This window comes from Microtus oregoni, unplaced genomic scaffold, assembly GCF_018167655.1.
Source record: "Microtus oregoni isolate MIOR12 unplaced genomic scaffold, Mior012 000020F_ref0000438, whole genome shotgun sequence".
Taxonomy (NCBI): Eukaryota; Metazoa; Chordata; class Mammalia; order Rodentia; family Cricetidae; genus Microtus; species Microtus oregoni.
This window is the reverse complement of record NW_024543079.1, coordinates 24,734,104-24,754,163: the sequence shown is the minus strand read 5'-3', so window position 1 is coordinate 24,754,163 and position 20,060 is coordinate 24,734,104. Positions and strand designations below refer to the sequence as shown.

Here is a 20,060-nt window from a genome sequence, read left to right as displayed (position 1 = left end):
CGTTGCAGATTTGCAAGTTTTCTGTCTTTTTTCATGCTATGCAGCTATTCTGCCATGGGCTCTCAAACACGACATTGCCTCCGGTGATCTTTCATGGGTTATGTAATTAAAATGCCCTTCATCTGTATTAGAAAGGTCAGCGAAATAATTTGTTGGTGTTTGACTTGGTGGGAGGAAAATAGGACCGCACCTTGCATAGGATGCTGTGCGCCCGGGCTGCTGTCCGAGGTACCAAGTTCTCCAGGCAGCCTGAGGACAGAGGGATAGAGTCCAGAGCAGCTAGGCTTGACGTCGACTGCTTTGCCAGGGAAGTCTCCCTGCCCCCACACCCCGGAGGAAGAATAGTTTCCCACCGAAGTGGCTCAAAGATTGAGCGTTGCAGTTCACCCCAGTTTTCCGACCCACGCCTAGAGGACTTTCCTCTCAACGACTTTGGTCCTATCTTTTTCCCAGCGGACAAGAGCTTTCTGACTTGAAAACATGGACCGGATTCTCTGTCCAAAACCAGTGCAGAACTTCTGCGCTCTGGCCTCCGCCCACGACCTCCCACCCTCAAAGCGCACTCCTGTTTGCAGAGTTCTTAATTCGCTGCTGTAGGACACCACGCCGCCAAACGAAATGGATTCTGAGGGGGATTCCCCACGGAGAAGTCGAGGTGTCCTCTCCTGATATGTGGGCAGCCAGCATGGCTTTCCCCGGAAAGCACGGGGATCCCCATTCTAAGAAGTTGTCCAAGTTGAACTGTTCGGGCACTTGGATAGGTTTTCGGGCTTCGGGTGCAGCTGGCCACCTCTGGAGAAGTTAGGGTACATGTTCTAGGGGGAACAGAGGAGAAAAATGAGCTTGGCGGGGTGGGGGGGGGGGGTATGCGTGACCCTCTTGTTCTTCCTGCGAAATATCTGTGTCCGAGATCTGGAGTGTCCTTAGGGGACCTGGCACTGCCGAGGGTGGAGCGGAAGCGGGGATGTGAGAAGTCAGAGGGAGGGGATCGGAAGATCAAAGATGAGGCTTGGTACCCGTGGACGGGGAGGACGCCAGTAGGATTTTAGGCCCCATCCCCTCCCTCCTACTCTGACAAGGGAACAGGATCGAGAGAGCAGTGGGCTCTCTTGGATGGGCAGCACAGGCTGGTCTCCTCTGTCCGCACTTCCTATGCCTCTCGCCGGTCTCCCAGCCGCCAGGAAAACTCCTTCAGGAGCACAGGACTCTCCCGCCTCCACTTACAGCGCAGCAGTGCGTTCTTCACCACAGCTGGGTTTTGGCAGCGAGTTTCACAGAGGTCCTGGAGGAGGCGCGGGTCTGCGGGTGGCTCGCGGGCGGGTCTACCACACAGAGAACTAGTTGCTCCAAAAAAGTGTGGGTGAAACCGGAGAAACCAGACTCCTGCTGATGGAGCAGTCTGCTGGCCTCCCTAACTAGAACCCATGGAGGCTGTTTCTAAAAACACCTAGTCCAAAAACAAGTGGACCCTCCCTACCTCACCCCCTCCCAAAAGAATGTTAAGATCCAGGGTCCTAGCACCCTTGGATATAAGTGATTATGGTTAGCAGATAGCTGACAGTGAGACTTTCATGTGTCATAGCCCTTGCATAATTTCCTTTTTGAAAAAAAAAAAAGATCTATCTTGTTATCAGTTCTGTGTGCGTGCGTGTGTGCAGGCTAGCAGAGGCCAGAGGCATCAGATACCCCCAGAGCTGGAGTTACAGACGTTGTGAACTGTTCCATGTGGGTCCTGGGAACTGTATGCACCCTTAATTCTGAGTTCTCTTTCTAGCCCGCTGGGTGTTAGAAGACCCTTGCTGAGTCTTAACAGGACATGTGGGCCTGGGGTATGCTAGGGAGGGATGAGGCAGGAAGATTCCTAATACTTCAGTAACCTGAGGGTGCCTTCTGTGCCAGCTCCTTCTCCAAGGGAAGGTAGATCCTGTTGCAGTGGTTTCCCATCTCCTTTCCTTCCCTTTGAAAACACATCTTTAGGGTCTGATACTAAAAACTTAAATGTAGGTATAGCTAAGTCTGACAATGCCTCATCTCTTCAATATTCAAATATAGTTGATATTTTCTGATGTGAATGAATAACTCAAGAATTTAATGGTTGTGATGGTGAAGTTGACATTAGGCAAAGTATAGAGATAAGCTCGTTGCTTTTCAACAATTTGGATAGACTTTGAGCCAAAGAACATAGGTATTTGGGGGTTGACTATGTCTTCCCATTCTTTCTTGGAGCGGACTCCACTGATTTTTGTATTGCGATATTTTAAAGCTGAAATTCCCATCTGTGATAAACAAGCTTTCATTTTACTGTCTCTTTCATTATCTTTCTTGATCCTCTCATACAGTACCTCCTAATCAAATTCTGAGACTTTTGCCCTGATGTATATTCAAGAACTAACCAGTGTATGACAAGGTTCCTCCACCTGGAGAAGCTTCATGGTGTAGTGCCTGCCCCCAGTGAGCCCTCTTTTCCTCCTTTGATTCCATGTGCTATTGATCCATCAAGACCTGGACCTAAATCTCGACAGATGTCACAGCCATGAAGAGCTTTTCCTTTCCCAAATGTCCGCAAGGCAGGGCCATCTAGTACCCTCTGTCCGGTCCTCAGTGTCCCATGTAAATAAACGAAAGTGAGGAAAGTGAGGCAATTTGGCTTTCCACTGGGCAGTTCAGTATTCCGAGCTGACATCTGTATTCCTGACTTCCTCACCTTACCCAGCACACTGCTGTGCTCCAGAGCCCTTAGAGAAATAATTAGCCTGGTTTATTCCTGTTTCCCAGGCACTGTTCTCTCTTGGTCTCATTGCATTGCTCTGTGCTTGTCCCAATTTTTGTCATTTGTTTTGCATTTTAAACCCCAAGACATCCTTCTCTGTGATTGCTCGAAGCTTTAGCAGCCCCCCCCCCAATTTTCTCATGTTCAATATTAGGTATGAAAGATTCTCAGTAGTTGGTTATTCATACATAGGAAGAGGCAGCAATGCAGAAAGGGTAGCCTTCTGTGTTACAGGTTGTCCCATCCTAACCTTGCAAAAGGAATAGAAATATCAGCATCAACATTAGTTCTCAGATGAAATTCATCTAAGGTATTAAGTAACTACCTGATGTTGGCAAAAGGAATGACCCAAATACTAATCCAATTTCACTTGTCCAGAAGCTACCTCCAGGAAGCCCTGACTGTCAAGAACTTTGCTTTGGAGGTACCATTTTGAAAATATGAAAAAAAATCCCTTTTATTTTCTTCCTTTGCTATAATTGCCATTAGTTTGCTGCTGATATTTGAACATGTATCATTGACTACTGTGCACATCTGCATATTTCTTCAGAAGATAAAAACTTGAATAGCCTGCCCTTTTCTACCCCTGGTGCCTCTGGTTGTGCTGGGCATGAAATCCTGGTAAAGGTTTTGTTCGTGATTTAATGATTTCATCACTAGATTACCATCAGCAAATATATATTTCCTTCAATAAATGGGATAAAATTCATGTTGAATTCCTTTCTGCTTTATTTTGACCTGGTCCTCACCCCGAGGCATGTCCATCTGAGATGCTCTGCCTGAAGAATCAGGTAGTGACCAAGCTGACTGCAAACAACGCCTCCTCGTCTCAGAACACTGGGTGTTCTTGATCATTCTGAAATGGAAAATTAAAATTATTCATCAAAGTAATAACATTCTATGTCAAACAGTTTCAGCCAGTGTGGGGGTGGAAATATATTGTGCAAAATAAGGAAAGAGCCATGTTTTTCTAAGAGTTAATATTTTAAACATTTTTGGGCATTTTTGTTTTATTGTAATGTGTTGGAGGTTTTACCCATGGAGGACTAACCCTGGCGTGCTTACCCAGGTAACACTGCATGACCATTTTTATATGTTTAAGAATATTTTTTCAATTCTAAAATCTAGCTACTAATAATTGTGCTGGCAGGTAATAAAAATAAATTTTGGATCATTGTACTTTATGACTATATAATTTAATTTATGAGAGAATATAATTTAATATTGCCACCAAATGAGCATACTTATGATTGAGCACTGAAATCAAGAAATAATTACTATCAGAAACCCTAAGTCCTCCCCCACTGCTTCATTGGGTACATCTAAGTTTAGGCAAATATAAGCACTGGTTTGGGGGATAGCAAGTCCAACAGGCACTCCCTACCCAGGTGGCTTCATATCTACAGACTCAACCAGAGAAGGGTAGAAATGTTTTAAAACCAAAGGGACATATGTCGTGAGAAGATGCTTCTCACCTCACTATGTTTCCCAAAACAATTCGCTTACTATTTACATAGCATTTGCACTGAATTAGGTGCTGTAAGTAAGTAGAAATTATTTATAGTACTTGCAGAAGTATATGTGTTGGCTACATGCAAATATGACACAGTTTTATGTAATGGACCTAGTATTTGGGATTTAGGTAAGCACCAGGGATCCTGACACAAGTCCCAGTAGATCCTAATAGGCAGCAGTGCTTGTATTTGACCAGACAAACACGTGCCTCTCTGTCGGAAATTAGTAGGATAGATTCCATAAGTCATGCATTCATTTGGGGTTAGGAAGTGGTATTGGTCTTTTTTTATTACTATGTGTCCTGATGAGTTTTTACTAGCAGTTTGACACAAACTTAAGAGTTACCTGGAAAGAATGAGTCTTAAATGAGAAAGCTGCCTAAATAAAATTGACCTTTGGCCAAGTCTGCAGGGACTTGTCTTGGTGGTTGATTGATGTTGGAGGGTCCAGCCCATGGTGGACGGTGCTTGCTAAAGTGTTGCTAAGTCTTATAAGAAAGCTAGCTGCTTGCTGAGTGTGAGCACAGGAGCAGTGTTTCTCAGTGAGTTTTGCTTCAATTCCTGCTTGAGCATCTTCCTTAACTTTCATCAGTGATGGTCTGTGCCCTAGAATTGTTGGCAAAATTAACCATTTCTTTTCCCGGAGTTGCTTTTGGTCTGTTTATCACAGCGACCGGGAGGAAGCTAGAACACTAGGTAACAAACTGCTACAATACGCGTCATGTAGAACTGTGTTGAATCCAGAAGGTCTTAACAGAGTCCTTTGCTATAATGTCCTCAAAAGATAAAAATCACAACACCCGCCAGCAGTGTCCTTCCCCAGAATCATGACAGCGAATGAACTGCCTCCAGGTGCACCCAGATTTCAGATGAAAGCCTGGGATCCTCATTGACTGCTATTTAGAACAAGGCTCAGCACCTAGAGGCCACCTTCTCCGACACACAGGCCTTCAGATGATGTAATCATTCAAATATCTTCTTTCTGCAAAGGACCTGTCTGTTTCTTAGGTCAACCTGATTAGGTCAGGTCCACCAAGATAATTTCTTTTCTGATTTTTCTTTCCTGAAAAACTGATTTGGCAGCCTAACTATGTTTGATTATTGCCTCAAACACTTTGTAATTTAATCACAGAAGAAAAATCCACCTACTTTACGGTCCGACCCCACGTTGTCTTATTTGAGGTAGGAGCTTATAAGGGACATCCACAGTGGGAAAGGGAAGTCTTGGGGTATTTCTCAGAAGTCTGCCTGCTACAGACAAGCAGCCACAAAGTCTCTCAAAGCAATTATAAAATGCTATGTATCCACCAACCGTGCCTGCAGACGCCAGTTAATCCAAACTCTTACCCACATTTGATATTCACTCCTCTTTGCTCTTAGCCATTCTGGTAGAGTGTGGCTGTACCACCTTCCTATTTTCGTTGCAGTTTTGTCGGGTGAATAGCTAGAGTAAAATGTCCCCCAATACATTGCCCTTTGGATACTCTCTTTGATTCAGCCTTTATTCAGAACTAGTCAGAGTGCTGAAAACAAGAGACTGAGTGCTCAGCCCTAAATGGGACATCTGCTTTAACCCTACCCTCATCAAGGCTCAGGGGATACAGGAAAGAGAAGGTAGGAAGAATGTTAACCCCAAATGATGGGAAGAAGTGCTGTGAAAGGCTCTCACAATCGGGAACTCACAATGGCTGTAATTACTTGTTTAAGACCTAGAAAAGATCAAGCCAGCCCAAATTTCATGGTAGATGATCTCCAGATCTTTGGTTTTTATTAAGGAGCTTTTGCTCATTTCTGGGATTGAGAGAATTACTCTTTTTGAAGATGTAGCCTCTGGTTGGTTTCCTGCTTGCCTATGGATGGCCCCCCACATGCACTTATGAACAGTACTAACTGGATTTCATGAGTTATCATAAAAAAACACAAAATGACATGATGATGAGAGGGGACTTGCAGAGGACATTCAGAGAGCTGTAAGAGGAGAAGTAGGGGTAGATATGATCATATTTCATTATATAATTTTATTATTCTAAAACATTTGAAAATAATTTAAAATATGTTTGCAAAAAGCTAATGTACGGTGTATGGGAACTAAGCACATTGCTGTGTGCATAGACTTAGATATCTTTCATTGGTAGTAGCAATGATCAGACAGTGGCCTAGTAACACCCTTTTACATAAGGAAGCAGTAATGTGCTGACTTGCAATAGATCATGGAAGTAATAGACCCAAGCCCAACTTGGATTAGTAACAGTCCAAGAAATGGCCAAGATCCTGGATTTCCATGAAGTTTGTTCATCATAGACCATGGTAACTGTTTCAGGGAGCCATTCTATCTTTCTTAGATTTTGACTTGGTTATGTTAAAGAAGAGAATAATTTCTATGAGGCTAATCCAAGCCACCATAGATTTAGTCTCATTAAAGTCACCTGTAGGAGCAGATGAAACCTTAGTCATCAAACTCATGTTCCCCTTTTCCCTGATTTTCTTTTAATACACATTTCCCAGCCTGCATTATAGACAACTTTGACCACGTAACATTGCTAATTCGTCTCATATAATGTATTCTTGGCCCATGCCTGATGCACCAAAAGAAAAATTCCCACCAAATGATTCTTCATGTTCTTTTTCTTCTGAGGCTGTATGATGACAAGAAGAGCAACTCTGAAAGCCAAATCGTGACAGTAACATAGTCACAAAATGAAGGGAGTCCAGATTTCTGATGCTGACCCAGAAGACTTTCCACAGTGAGAAATAAACTGTGACAGAAGGGCACTGAGATCTGTGGGCTTATCTCTTTAGAGCAGTCAGAATTACCCAAGCTAATATGATATCAATAAATACCCTCTTTCTATGTTGCTATAGTCGGTCTCTATCCTTATAACTAAACCAAGACAAAACACAACAAAAATTAATCTTCCAACCTTTGAGAGCTCTTATGTTATCTCATGCTATCAGTGAACTCTCTAAAAAAAATTCATTTGCTTTTTCTAGAAAAAAAACATAAAATTCTTTCAAAGCTCCATCCGCCTACTGCAGCCAATAAAGCTACTCATAATAGATGCTTAATACGTACTTCTTCAGTGATGAGACTCATGGACAGAAGATAATTTGGCCATAAACACAAAAAGAATGTGCTGGAAGAAGTGCAGTTCCAAAAACTACCCCTGTAGGATCTTTATCTTTGTAAGGAAAAATTCAGCCAGGAAGTAAAAGCAATTGACAACCATCAAGTGAGCCATTGGCACACTTCTGTTTCCCTACAATTCCCAACATTGGAATTAACAGTCGTGAAATGGAGGAGATCTTTGCACAGAAAAAGTAAAGTGTGTGATTAAAGCATGTGCAAACACAGCAGGAGAGAGGGTGGTGCTTCTTAAGAGAATGATGTAGTTCAGGGGGTCCTACAGCTGTAGATCATGTTCAACGTGCTGGTGAGTGAGGCTGCAATTATGTTTGCTATAATTCGGCGATAACTTCTCAGAGAAGCCCGGCTTTACAACAAGAAAAGTAAGGTTTAAATTTTTTCTCTTGTTTCATTTCACAGTTGCACCCAGATCCATCATTTAAAGGGATTTAAAAAAAAAAACCTTCACTTGCACATTTTCAATTTTATTGCAAACTAAATAATGTGATAGTCAAGAACAGGAGTTATATTTGACTTCCTTTTTGAAGTGTATTGATTATAAATCCTGATCATTGGTTTACAAGATCGCAAATGGCTAAGGAATCAAGAAAACACAATCGAGTTAATGCTGCTACTCTGTTGTGTATGAGCAGGTGAAACTAATATAAAAAATTACACTGACTTAGCAGATTGTTTTTGTCCCAAAACTAATTTGACTACAATGTTTGGGGGAATGTTATGTGTTTAGATCTTCTGGTGAGTGTACCCCAATAAAGCGAGCCCTTACATTATGTGTGAAATGATGCCACAAACTCTGGCACAGAGTGAAACGGAACTCAGGGCTTCACAAGATATTGATGGTAAGTTGACAGGAACAGAAAGAAAAGGCAAGCTCCAGGCCTCTCCGCATTTATCACTTTGAAGTTGACATTAAGCTCCATAAACATCCATTTATTTTGCTAATTTTAATTATCTTTAAAAATGCCAACTAGAAGAAATCCAATAAGAAGCATTTAAAGCATTCTCTCAGGTGTTGTTACTCAGAGGTGACCATTGCCAGTCATGCCAACGCAGGTATCTTTGTACGAGTCGGTGGAGAGAAAAAAGAGATGAGCACTTATTGAAGGGCAATCACATCGGACATACTGTCTTTCAGTTTTAAATCATCTGATTTAATCATTAGAGATTATAGCAAAAGAGGAGAAAAAGAGGAAACTAAAATGGTTATGCTCAAATAAATTTGCTATATAAAGCATATTTTCAAATAAATTTCCATGAATTTAAGAAACAATACTGCATATAAAATTTATGAGTTTGTTATTACATATTGAAAGGAGAATATGTAAATATCTAATTAGTTACATGCTTAATTATTTAATTGCATATATCAATTTGTAATGAGTATCGACTCAGTGATTTGCAAAATGGGAAAATTAGGATCCTAGGACCTCGCCTTGCCTTACTGCTTCTACTGATCAGTGTTTGTTAGGTATGTCATTTCAGTATCATGTCGTATACAATTGTTTCTATTCTATTCTACATAAAACCATAATGCATGGTATTTCTTACACTCATTCCATCTGAGATTCACTTCTAATTCCACTACAAATTATTTTTCAAGACTTCTTCAAGCCCAAGCTATTCATTCGCATTAAAATTTTCAGCTTCATTAAAAAAAAAAACAACAAAGAACGCAGAATACACACAAAAGGAAATTGGACTGAACTTGAGATTGAAGGATTGAAGGCAGGAAAGGGACAATTGACAACCATCAAGTGAGCCATTGGCATACTTCTATTTTCCTACAGTTCCCAATTTAGGAATTAATAGTAGCAAGATGAAGGAGGTCTTTACACACACGCACCAAAAGTCTGTGATTAAAGCATGATGAAATGCAGCTGCAGAGGGGAGTGTGGGAATGGTATTGCCATGGTTTGGATATGCAATGTCTCCACACACTTGTATTTTGAGCACCTGGTCCCTAGGTGGTGACACGGTTTTGAGAGACTGTGAAACCCTTGGGGCATGGTGCCAGCTAGTGGACATGGACCACTGGGTGGACCTTAGAGGATTTTAACCCATTCTAGCTTCTCTTCCCTGATTTTCTATGATGTGAAGAGGAGCTGCCTCATGTTGCTACCATGGCGGACAGAGACTCCCTGCTGCCAGTGAGCTGTGTTTCCTGAAACCGGGAGCCAAAACGAACCCTTCCTCCCCTAGGCTGCTTCTGTCACAAATTTTAACATAGTAACAAGAAAGGTAACCAATACAAACACCCACTTAGGAGCTGTCATTATTTCAAAGGACAGGAAATCCAAGGCAACTTTTAGAGTACGGGAAAAGGGGATGGGGCTTGAAGGGAGACAAAATTTTGGACGCAGCTGATGGGAATTGGAGAGACCTGGGGAAGACATAATAATGATTTTTGGGCTGGGATGCGATGGATCGCTCTGGAGGAAGACATACAATTGACGTCATAGAGTTGTTTTCTACACAAACATTCAGATTGAGTGTGGAGAAATAAATACTGACGCTGGCGATAACTAGAGTTCTCTGATGTGCAGGGACCTCAATGTTGTCCTGTCTGTAGAGGTATTTATATGACAGTTTCACGTATACACTAATTGATGGCTGGTAGTTTCTCTAAACTGGGACTGGCATATTCTCTGAGTAGAACATAAAGAAGAAGAGTTTCATATGCACTAAACTGTCAGGCCCACGGGACTCTGAGCAGCAGCCTTTGTAAGGAAGGTCAGCTGTGAATGGTCAAATGAATGGGGTTGCCAAATGCCAGGGGTTCCTTCCGTAAGCACGGTGCTGAAGGGAGGGAGGAAGTGGTTGGGTGTGATTGGGATGACTCTTCTGAACAAGGATGTCTAAACACTTGTCACACCACTGGCAGATTGCTACTCCACCAAAATATTGTGACATTCCTCACTAATTGAATCTGTATTATTCTAGCTGGTTTATCCAGAGTCATTTACATTTTCACAAATAATAACTGCAATTATAGTATTGCAGCCTGTCGGGAAAGGAAGAGACTTTTAGAAAAGTATTGGCTTTGCCCTTCATTTTACACATGAGAAAAAAGGAGATTAAATGTGCTACTTATGCTGTTTTATTTGTTATTTGCTGGTTTCTTTTGCTGCGGTTTTTCATTTGTTTGTTTTTATTTGGATGTTTTATTTTGTTTCCTTTGTTGCATTTTTTGTTTTGCTTTGCTTTTAACATGAGTTCCCTATATAATCCAGGGTGGCTAACTCACTATGCACCTCAGAGTGGTCTCGAACTCATGGTAACTAAAATTCTAGACATGAGCTACCATACCTAGTGCATAGTTGTATAGTTGAATACTTGTCTGGTGGTTTGGATGTTTGAATATTTAGTCCCCCGTGGAACTCTTTGGGAAGGATTAGGAGGGGTGTCCTTATGGAGGAAATATGTCACTTGGAGGGGCATACTTTGAAATTTCAAGGCTTTCACCATTCCCAGTGTTCTCTCATCTCCCGCTTATGGATCCAGATGTAAACTCACAGCTATTCTTGTTACCATGCCTTTACTCCACCATCATGGACTCTAATCCTCTGAAGCTGTAAGCTCAATTAAATGTTTTCTTTTCTAAGTTACTTTTGTCATGGTGTTTCATTACAGTGGCAGGAAAGTAACTTGAAGCACTTTAAGTCAACCTTGAGTCCTTCTGCTTATCAGCTGTGCTTTGGAACACCTGAGCAAGACTTTCAGGATGAAGGAGACTGCAAACTAAACCAAATGACATTCCTGTGGGTGACTGTCCTTAAAGGCTACTAGTCACTTCGATTCATTGAGTTGATCATATCAGTTCACTTCAGGCCCTCCAGTCTGCTTTGTTGTGCAGTTTTACTCCCGAAGTGTTTATGAACTCTAGCTTTCTAAACAAAACTGCTCATAAATTCAGGAATTCTCGCAACAGCCTGTTGGATTTACCTTTGATGAAATACAGCCCAGGAATCTGTGACTTGGTTGTTAATTAAGAACTTAGTGATCATTTGAAGTCACACTTTGTGGTGAGAAGAAGGATGGGATAAAGAGGAAAGATAGGAGGAAGAGGAAGAATGGCATGAAGAGGATGGATAGGTACCAGCAGAGAGGTACTTTGGATGGTTACATCTTCAGGGAGCGTTGGCATGAGTCCTAATTTGAAGCCAGCAGTGGAAGCTATAAATACATCACCCCAGACAGTTAACTGGAAAAAAGGAAAGAATCATTGTATGATTGTGGAAGGTTTGAATCAGTTAGCAACGAAGTAAACAAGGGCCATAGTCACACCAGGAGAGAGGGTAGAATATTCAGTTCATGTGGTAAGTGTGTACTGAGCACATTCAATAAGCAGGGACAATGTAGGCCATGGAAACATAGACTTTGAGAAAAAAAAAACAGCCATGGTTCAATCCCTTGGATATAAGCAAGGTTCTGAAAAATGGAGAAAAGATCAAGTCCCAGTATACACTTTTTGAGCCTTTGTTTAGTGTCTTAGTGTCAGTACTAAGTAAGAAGATTTATAGATGAGGATACAGGATGTATACGAAAGTACCCAGGGATCTTAAAAAGACTGTGCTCTTTTTGCAACTACTTGTAAGTAGTTGTTCTGACTAGATTCAAAGGGACAAGGAGATGAGCTCAAAGAAGTGGGCCAGGGCCAATTTAAGAGAAGTTTCCTTGTAGGAGGGAGGCCACTTGTTTGTCCTGGCCACTCAGAACCAAAATAACCACACAGAAACCATCTTAATTAAATCACTGCTTGGCCCATTAGCTCTAGCTTCTTATTGGCTGACTCTTACATATTAATTTAACCCATTTGTATTCATCTGTGTATCACCACGTGGCTGTGATTTACCAGCTAAAGTTCCATCTGACTCCAGCAGGGCTACATGGCTTCTCTCTGACTTTGCCCTTCTTTCTCCCAGCATTCAGTTTAGTTTTCCACATCTGGCTAAGTTCTGCCCTGCTATAGTTCCAAAGCAGTCTCTTTATTTATTAAATAGTAATCACAGCATACAGAGAGAAATCCCACATCAGTTTCCCACCACAAGCTGAGGAGTTTGCATTCTACAGCTAGATAGAGGGAGGCATTCAATACTCAGAAAGTTCATCAGAGTGGCCATGTACAGGAAATCCTAGGATGATCGATGATCTAACAGAGAAAGGGAGAGGGGCTAGATCTCAGCCTGTTCCGTTTGTCCCACAGAATCAGTCATATCTCAGCAGCAGACAGCACTTCCCTTTTAATAGATGATATTACTGGGAGTCAGGTATTGTATCTTTAACCCCATTACCACTGGCCGATGACACCAATGATGTTAATGCTTTGATTAATTACTAGCCTCGAGTCTCAATAAACAGCTATTGAAAGCAGCCAGTTACATCTATAAAATTTAATCCAGCTAAGAACAAAATACATGCAAGTACATTTTAAAGGACAGACTCTCATGCCTAAGTCAAACTTTTTAAAGAACAGGGGAACCAAAGAGCATCATCACTGGGGTACCAGCCTACTTAGAGGCGGGAGGTTCCCTGATACACCAGAGAAATAATGTTTGCTATAAGTTTTCCTCTGGGATGCTAGGTGGATGGAAAGAAAGGCTAGTGAGTGGGTCTTTAGTCAAATTCCCTCTACCTGTGTCACCGCCTGATTGATGTTATCCTAGACTTGATATGTCCATGTTCAGTTCTTAGGCATAAATCATAGGGATTCATAAATTGAATCCCATGTAGGGTCCATACTCAGTATTAAAACAACTCAGTTTTTCATCCTGCTGTGCTCCCTGTTAGAATGGAGTGTGGTTCTAAGACTCAGAGGCTATCATTCATGGAGAGCAGATGTTTAGGTGTGGTTCAGAAGTGGCCAAGGTTGGCTAGAGTAATAGGTTCCAAGGGTTGGACCAATGACTCCTTTACACATTGAACATAGCAAATCTGCTAATTTGGGAAGAACATTAATTATTATTTTATTACCACATCCTTGTTAAGCCCTGTGGAGATGAGGGACACTTAAAATGATAAATTCTACCAACTGAATGAAGAGAAACTCAACTTTATATACAAAGCTTATTATCAGTTTTTTGGGTGGATTGGGTAAATTCACCTAATCTGATGTTGCCACTTAGCTTTTCAAAACATGGAAAACTCGTAGCATTCTGTCTCAAGTTCTGCATGCAGAAAACCGTCTTAGACCACACTAACCTTATGCAAGCCCCTAACGAATGCAGTTGAATGCTGTCCTCCATGGTAGCTACTTACTCAAAGCAGCAACAGCCTGCTTCCACTGGGCTCGTGTTGACACAAGACCTAGCGACACCCTGAGTAATGAGGCTGCTTTACTGCATGAAAGACATCTGTTTAAAGAAGCTGCCAGGCCTTCAGTCCTCTAGCAAAATCATATTTACTTTATTCATCTAAATAATGTGGCATGCTCGCCTTCTGTGGGAAATTATCTTGTGCTACTTCTCGTTGATTGAGTTTTATGAGACAGTATATGATTTTATGTGCACCCATATGCCACTCTGCTGAGAATGGAATGTCCTCTTGTTGAGTGGTTTCAATTACTACATCCTTTTAGAGTTCTAGCATCATTGGATGCACCCAAAAATATTCATTTCTTCGCCCCCCCACTTGCTTTATCATTGCCCAGCTATGCTCCCCTCCTAAATTGAAAGAAAAAATAAAAATAAATGCCAAGAATAACTTATTCTATATTCCGCTCCTAATGCCTTGCTTTCTGTTTGAATAATTATAGCAATTGGAGTCCACTGAAATAAGTTATTTGTTAGTTACATAGATTTTTGTATGTGAATGTCCAGACATAAGTGAGTGGTAAGCACAGTGCATGTCCAGCAACGTCTCTTGTCCTCATTTTGTAAGTTCACTGTGAGGCAGGTGTGGTCATAACTGTGATTGTGAACTTGTGCTCACCACTCTTAAAAGACTGTACTATATCAAGAAGCACACTGAAAACCATTCCTGAAACACCTGACATCAGCCTGCTCCTGAGAACAAACCCCTACTGGGGAGCAGTATAAAATAACTACCTGGCCTCTTCAAATCTGAGGAAGCAATAAAAGACAGACACTCTAAGGAACTCCTTGAGATAGGCAAAGAAAGAAAAACAGTAACTCTGTGCAGCGAGCGATCCTGGTCTGATCTACAGTTCCAAGTTTTTCATTTTTTGTAACAAATATTATTAAGACGATTGGCAGCATATTGATGATATCTATATATTTTGAAATATCAGTAATATTTTTCTTTTTTATTTGGGGGAGTGGCAAGACAGGGTTTTACTATGCAATCAAAGACTGGCCTCAAAGTCATGACAATCTTCCTACCTCAACTTGCTGAGTTACCACTATGCCTGGCTTCAGTGATAAGACAGTATTATTATTATTATTATTTATTGCATTCTTATTTTAATGTGATACTTGTTCTTATATTTAAATTTTTAAATTCCTTCAAAAATGTGTGGACTGACTCAAAGCCAACACTTTGCTATTTCCCTCTATGAACATAAACTCACTTAAACTCCCTCTGCCACAGTAAGACTTTGCCCTCCTCTGCCGTGGCAGAAAGTTTTGCTGTAGCACAAACTGATAATTGTCTGAACCTCACTTTTCTTAGCTATATAAGCCAGAGGTAAATTAGAAACCTGGGCCCCTGGGATCTAAATAACATCCACACAAACCCCTATTACACCCCTGCAAAAGCCCTGTGCTTTCTCCACTATTCACACAAACTCTGGGATAGATCGTTATTTCATTTCTGGATCCAGCTTTCCATGCAAGCTTTCCGATTAGCAAATCACATCTCTGTCCAACATCCACAGTGAAACCATGAAGCTTGGACATCACCTTGGCTGCGCCTGCAGAGCGCATGAATCCCTCACCATGAATCCAAAGGCATTTTCCCCTTGACACCAAGAGTTCAGACAGAATCAAAATGTGCATCCCTGGAAAGTCATCAGAATGACTCCCATGGGAATTCCTGGGACAAGGCATAGAATGACTCCCATGGGAATTCCGGGGACAAGGCATTGAGAAGGACTCTTGGAAAGGAGGTGAGTGACTCCTCCAGTCCAGCCTCTCACCGCCTGGGCTCAGCATCTTCACAGCTTTCGCATGTGCTCCTCCCCTGGCCTGCTATACTCAGTTCTGCCTAGGCACAGCAGATCTTTTTCTTACCTAAGCCACTATGGCCTCCCAGGATTCTCCCAAACTGAAACTGTTCTCCTTCCCAAGATAGCAGCTGAGGTGAGAAAGTTCTTACTCTCTCAGTCTCTGTAAAGTAAGACCTGGTACTGAGAATAAGACCTGAAGTAAGTGGTGATGGACTCCACTTGCTTTTACTTTTCAAAATAAAATTATTTTATTATACATATCAACTTTCTAAAGCACACAAATGGCATTCAGGAAATAATATAGAGAAGTAAACACAGGACAATTAAATCAGCTGAAATATTATACCTGATGTCAATTTTCACTAGCAGGTGAATATTTGATATGCATCTTTTTACCTGGGTACCTTTCTTACACATGTCACTTTGCTTTCTCAGAAGGGTACATTGTGAGTGTCGCTCTGTGTCAATGAGAAAGGCAGTAGAGCTTTCAAAGCTGTATAGCATTCCAGCTCTCACCTTCTAAGGTGTGTGCATGTATATGCACATATGTGTACATGTGAGTTGTGAGAGTGTTTGTGCACATGTGAGAGCGTGTGTGTGTTTCTAGGGAAACATGTATAAAAAGCTTTAAATATGAGAAGATTTTTACTGGCGCACTCAATTGAATATTTGGGGACCTATCACTGTTTTTAATGTCTCAACTATTTGTAATACTAGAATTATCCTTAGAAATGAAGGAATGCATCTATCAGCATCACATCACTGAGCTGTATGGAGAAAAGTGTCTTCCCCTACTGGGAGGCGCACACAGCCTCTCTCTTCCCCTCCCGATGGGGCTCCTGCTTGCACAGTGTTCTCAAACAGCTGACTGTGTCAGAGGACAGTAGATCTGGAGTCTGCCCTCCAAAGATAAGAAGTAAAGTAACCGATGTGCAGATTACTATTCCTTTAATTTGTGATTGGCCAACATATCTGTTTATACGTTGCCCAAGAGGAAGCTCATTAGTTTCTGAACTCAGCCTTGTCAGACCAATTAGTGCCATTTGCTTCCAGAGCCCAGAGAACTCATAAAGAAGTCACCATCATGGCTCCCAAGGGCCCAAGGGTGGGGATGTCACTTACAGTGTGGCCACATGTTGAGTTCCACTCACTTTGCCATGAATTCCAGTCCATATTTACAAAGACGGGTAGAACACAGAATTAGGAATAATGTTGAGGGCCTGAGCCTTCACCCTCCAGTGGCTGGGATTTTGTTCTTTTGTGCTTCTGTACAGATGCATCTGTCCGTTCATGAATCTCTGTGTGTGAGTATGTGTGTTATACATATGAGTGCACACCTATCACTGTATGTGTGGGACTGTAACTCCAGTGTCTTCCTCTATTGCTCTCCAGCTGATATTTTGAGGCAGGGTCTCTCACTGACTCTGAAGCTCGCTGGTTCAGCTAGGCTGTCTGATGGGAAAGCCCTGGAGTTTCTGCTTTTTTCCCCACCCAGCCCCTGGCCCCTGCAATACTGGAGTTACAAGCACACATCACTGCTCTTGGTTTTTATGTAGATGCTGTGGACCCCAGGTCATGATCGCATACTTACACAGCAAGCATTTTACGCAACTGGGCTATCTCCCCAGCCCCTAATGTCTGCTCTTATGAAATGAAGCAACTGGACCAAGCCAAAGGGTATAACTCAGTTAGCTCTGACAACACAGCTAAGGAAAGTATCTCAGTACATGACAGTCAGAAGCGGTAGGGCCTATGACCCTCCCCCAAGACATTCAAAATTAAATATTAAAATACATTATATTTAATTTACAATTTAGAAATGATCTTAGACTTTTAAATGTTGCTCCAACATGGGTGTACCCATGTTCATGGCTGTGCTTTTTACAACAGGCAATATAAGAAGCAACCCAAGTGCCCATCAATGCTTGAATGAAAAACAAAATGTAGAATGTAAGCACACAGAGTGACTTATTGCTCCTTGTTAAAAGGAAAGAGACCCTGACACATTCTCAGCACATAAGAGCCTTGAGGACATTCTGTTTAAGTGAAATAAGGCAAACATGAAAGGTCAAGTGTTGCATGCTTCACCTGACAAGAGATATCACAGAGACAGAGAGGGAAAAGTTGCAAGCCTAGGAGAAGGGAGGATGTTTAATGGGTTGTCATAACTTCTTTGCCTGATGCTGTGTTAAAATACCTAAGAAAAGCAACTGAAAAGGGAAAAAAATTTTCTGATTTCAGGGGTATAGTTCATCAGGGCAGGAAAGTTGTGGGGCAGTAGGAGTTTAAGGCAGCCAGTCACATCACGTTGTTGTAGGAAGGAGCATCAAGTGATGAACGCATGGTATTTTCCACTTTTCCTTGGTTTTATACACTATGGGATCCTCACAACAGAGAATAGCGCCACCCAGAGTCAAGTCAGTCTTCTCAGGTCAGCTAAGGACATCAAGGCCATTTCACACAGGAGTGCCTGGAGGCCCATCTCCAGTTGATCCTGATTCTACGACATTGATAAATGATATTGATCATCACACAGTTATAAGTTGGTTTTGATGTTTTAGTTCATATTTGGTTGGGGGGGGGGAGATGGTGGAGGGCAGTGTTTCCTCTGCATGTGTGTGTTGTTGCAATGGTTATCCAACCCAAAGCCCCACACAGATCAAGTGATCTGCCACTGAGCTCACCTTCAGCTTTGTTTGCTTGTTCTTTGCAGTAGGGACTCACAGTATAGCCCAGGTTGGCCTCACTACTGCAGTTCTAGTCTCTCAGACTGCTGAGAACATTAGGCCGGTGCCTTAATTTTTTAAATTTTACATACTAGCCCCAGTTCTCCTTCCCTCCCCTTCTCCACCCCCCTCCACATTCCCCCATCTCACTCTGCATCCACTCCTCAGAGGAGGCAAAACCTCCCTTAGGGAGTCAACAAAGTCTGGTACACCAAGTTGACACAGGACCAAGCCCCTCTCTCCTGTATCAAGACTAGTCAAGGTAACCCCCCATAGGGGATCGGTTCCAAAAAGCCAGTTCATGAACCCAGGATAAGTCCTGGTGCCACTGCCAACCCCACCCCCAACAGATCAATTGACTTAGAGTTTTATTTGGAGATGGTGAATAGTTTTGTTGGCAATAGTTTCTGTCCTGCCCAGTCTCACAGCCATTCAACCCCAAAGAAACACACAGAGGTCTACATTAATCGTAAACTGGTTGGTCTATTAACTAAGACTTCTTATTAACTCATACATCCTACATTAACCCATACATTTTGTCTATGTTAGTCATGTGGCTTGGTACCCTTTATCAGTGAGGCATTCTCATCTTGCTTCCTCTGCATCTGCGTGACGACTGAAGACTGAACCTTTTCTCTTCCCAGAATTCTCCTATTCTGGTTGTCCTGCCTATACTCCCTGCCTGGCTACTGGCCAATCATCATTTTATTAAAGTAATACAAGTGACAAATCTTTACAAGGAATAGGACCATTGTCCCACAGCAGTTCTGACAATGGGAGGTTGACAAAGGGTACACAGTGAGATGTACTTAGCAGTACTAGGCTACATATGTTAAAGTGGTTGAAATGGAAATTTTCACACTGCATATGTTTACCAGAACTCTTTTCAAAAGACAAGTAATAAACAATAGCATGGAGAATTTGTTCCCTTAGTCCTGCCTTTAATCCAGTCCTCCCCAAAATGATGTCTTACATAATCATAGTACAATTAGTAAAAGCAGCAAGGAAGCATTGATTCTAGTCATTAAGACCTTTACAAAATTTTCCAGTGGCCTCACAAATGTCTTTCTCTCTAATGCAGGCTCTAACCTAGAATTTGTACTGTGCTTATTGAACTGTCTTCCTTGTCTCCTCTAGTTTTGAAAAGTTCTTGGACCCTTAGCCAGTTATGGGTTTGTCTGGCCTTTCCATCTGATAGAATACACATTATATATTTGTCACCAGAGGTTTACGCAGTGCAGAGTGTGTCCTTCCTGTGGTCACCTCAGCACTTGCCTAAGGCATCTCATCATGGGGAAATTCACTCAGTTCACTCGGTCAGTACCTTCTAGGTCCCTTTGATTTGCCTGCTGTTGTAATTTTTTTCTTATTAACTTTGTCATCCACTGGTAACACTCTACTAGACACACTTCCTAAATGATGAGGTTCCACTTTGACCACCACCTCCACAAGTCCACTGTAAGGAAAATTTCCTTTTGCCTCCATTCAAATTTACTTTCTAAAACTCAGAAAACAAAGCCAAAATAAAAATAAAATATATTTTTCCAAAACTCACTGCTACTTAACTCCAAGTTCTTCTCTAGTGTTAAAATTCTGAGATTTATAGTACCCTACTTAATAGGAAATAAAAATCTACGTCTGTGCCAACCAGCAGAGGTCAAAGTCATAGGATTCTGGGTAGCCAGAGGCATTATGGCAATGCTTTCTTTCCCTTGGTTCATGTTTTAAACTCAAATATTAACATTACCCCAAGCACATGAATAGGGTTAAGTAGAAAATCTAT

The 20,060-nt window shown here is 41.8% G+C and overlaps 1 protein-coding gene across 2 annotated transcripts in view; it reads left to right on the top strand.

Annotated features, from left to right (window-relative positions):
- The window catches only part of Pcsk2 (proprotein convertase subtilisin/kexin type 2), a 227,795-nt gene that overhangs the window by 562 nt on the left and 207,173 nt on the right, over positions 1–20,060 (top strand). The gene's annotated exons all lie outside the window — the stretch shown is intronic.